At 44.3% G+C, this 3,128-nt stretch overlaps 1 non-coding gene across 1 annotated transcript; it reads left to right on the forward strand.

The window, feature by feature from the left end:
* The first annotated feature begins 1,889 nt into the window (after nt 1-1,889).
* On the forward strand, nt 1,890-2,015 carry LOC127214513 (U6atac minor spliceosomal RNA). Its single transcript, XR_007833854.1, has one exon. It is a non-coding gene; the product is annotated as a U6atac minor spliceosomal RNA (small nuclear RNA).
* Nucleotides 2,016-3,128: the final 1,113 nt, after the last annotated feature.

The raw sequence follows: 3,128 nt of genomic DNA on the forward strand, positions 1-3,128 counted from the left end.
GTCAGTATTGCCACCTAGCTGAATTATCCTGTCATCTAAAAGTGACCCTTCTCTGGTCTTGCAACACTCTGGTCTGTACCTCACATTACCATAAACAGGACCTATCCACAACATGAAAGTAACCGTGACCCTCTTGTTTAGAACCCTACAAGGTCTCCCAGTGACCTCCAAATAAAGCTGCCTTCCTACCCTGGCTCCCAAGGCTGATGGGAACTGCCTTCCTGTTTTTTCTTCCATCTTTTTCTGCAGCTAGAGTGAACTTCTTTGAGCATATCCCTTTCCCTTAAAGCCTTTGAACATCACTTTTGGAGAAAGCATGTATGGTTTGTCCTGAGAACGGGCTCTATCTCTCACCCACTAATCTTTGTCTTCTTTACATATTCATTTAAAGAGACCCCAGCCCAGCCCCAGGAAGCCTTCCTTGACTTGACTTTGGAGACTAAGTGCCTTTGATCACCCTATGTAACCCTTACCATAATTTATTGCAATTACTAGTTTAATTGTCCATCTCTGTGGCTACATTGTAAACCCCTTAAGGCCAGGCTCCATGTGGGTCTGGCTCATTAATCCTTGAAACTAACAAAATATCTGCCACAATAGCAAAACTTCCTTTATTTATTGAGTATTGAATGTTACATAAAAACATCAAAAGCTACAAGTTACCCAAATAAGACCCCCCAAAATTCAATGCTTTTTTGTCTGTAGTTGGTCAGATGATCACCAAGTGAGAAGACAAACTGGAGACAAATTTGTTTTAGTCAGGACATTGGGAAACCAGAGAAAGCAGAAGGCAGATGCTGCTCCTTGAGTTTCAGAAGTGCAGACCGCTGTTAGCTCTGATCCTTTGTATCCTGGGAAGCAAGATGCTGATGAGACAGCGGTCAGAAAAATGGGAGCAGCTCTGGGGGCTCTAAATGCACCATGTCCTCCTGGGAAATGGGGAGTGCTGACAACCATGTGACCACCGCAGGCCTCTTCTCTCATGGTTCCCAGAGTCGTTAATCCAAACGCTTACTGTCTTTACCTGGGTGAGTTAAAACATCTCCAGCAACCCAGCCAAAAAATTTACTCACCAGGCCCTGCTCCTTCAGGAGACAGGAGGCACCATTTAGCTTTGATTCACAACTCCCCAAGCACTAAAGTCCTTGCTTGGCAAAAGATGCACTGGACACTTAAGAAATCTTGAAATCAGGGAGTGAGTGTTGTACTCACCTCCAGCATCTTAAAATTTGATGCCCAACTGCATAATTATCCAAACACAGCATTGTCCATGTTCAGTAGCAGAAGACATGTTGTTGGAGGTAGTGGTCTTCACAGGTGCTTTGAAACAAGTGTGTTACGAATTTTGCTTCATGTTCATTGTGGCTTAATCTCTTCTGTACTGTATCCATATGAAATTGCTTCATCTTACAGATGAACCCTGTGGCCAACAGCAGGTCCAAGCTTGCAACAGGGATGAAGTTATCCAAGGAATCTGTTATCCTATTTAGTTCCAATTTGCCGATGAACTGTGTGTCAGGATTTATAATCAGAAGCCTATTCGCATACATTTTCATTAATTCTTCCATTTCCCCCACTTTAGCCTCTGCTTCCTCCCCCCATTTATTCCCTCAACCCTTACCATTAAGGGCAAGGATTATGAATGCCTTGTTCTTCATTTGTCTCCAGAGTCTAATATGATGCCTGACACACAATAGAGCTTCAATAAGTACCTGGGTTTAATGAAGAGTGTAATTAGGAAAGGCATATGACTTAGCTCAATACTCTTCTCCATGAAACTAACAAAATGCCTGGCACCCTGACTCTTGCATCTGGTATGGGGGTTTGCAGAAAGTCCTGCTTGAGTCATCACAGGGGAAGAGAGGCAAACAAGGAACAGGGACACACCTGTGTTGTATGAACAGAGAGAAAGCCAGTGGCCCTCTTGAAGAGGCTAGAAGAGGCCTGCAGACCTAAGAACATTCTTCCGGCAAAGGCTTTGCCAGCTTCTTTGTAGCATGTAGGCCGTGCTTTGTAAGGTGGAGCATGAGAGGGGAGAAGCCTGATGTTGACTTCTGGCCTCCACATACAATGGCATACATGTGCTTATATATAGTGTACACATGCACACATAGGAATACACACATGCACATATGCACACACATGCACACAGAGTGAGACACCTTCACAGCTCTCATGAACACTATTCTGATAGCCTGTTATTCTCCCCATTTTTTATGCTAGTTACATTTTATGCCATGTTACACATTGTTCCCAATACAATAAGGGGCTACAAAGTGTGAATTTGGAGGGTGATCTAACTAAGGAACAAGTATGTGGGAACACACAGAATTAGGGAACCAGGTGGATTGCTCAAATATTGATAATAGTGAGAAGCCATTGTGACTCTGGGTGTAAAAGTGGGAGTCTGGGGAAACAGGAGGTACACAGAGCATCAATGTAGAGGCCCTGCTGGGGGGGGGGGATGCAGCCACCCTGAGAGCATGGTGCAAGGCCTGCAATGTGCCAGGGTCCCCTGCTCTTCCTCCTCCTCTCTCTGATCTCCTGAGTCATCTCCAATTGGCACTGTTCAATGGGTAAAGGACCGACCTCAGGGGACAACTGCAGGAGTCAGCTCCTAGAACAGAGAGGGCAGAAGCTGGGCCGGTGGGGCAGGAGGAAGCCAGTAAGCATCATTGCAGTTTCTCTATCTGTATAACATCGATGATTAGATAGATAGATGGATGGATGGATGGATGGGTGGGTGGATGAGTGGATGAGTGGATGGATGGATGGATTAGATAGATAGATAGATAGATAGATAGATAGATAGATAGATAGATAGATAGATAGATTTGATGTGGGGATTAAATGAGTTGAAGATAGTCCTTAGAATAGTGCCTTTAATGAATGTTACATTTTGCTATTATATCTCTCATTGGTTTGTAAGTATTGCATTAGGTAAAATGTGAAAAGCATTTGGAATTATGCCTGCCCCACAGTCAGCCCTATAAGCTGAAGGCAGTTGAAGTTGTTATGTTGCTGGATGTCACTGTAAAGTGGGCTGGGGATCAAATCTGATGCCAATCAAATTTAAGACAAGTTCTCTGCCACTGAGTTAACCACCCCTCCCCCACCCCATTAGGCTG

The sequence above is a fragment of the Phodopus roborovskii genome, unplaced genomic scaffold, assembly GCF_943737965.1.
Source record: "Phodopus roborovskii unplaced genomic scaffold, PHOROB, whole genome shotgun sequence".
Taxonomy (NCBI): domain Eukaryota; kingdom Metazoa; phylum Chordata; class Mammalia; order Rodentia; family Cricetidae; genus Phodopus; species Phodopus roborovskii.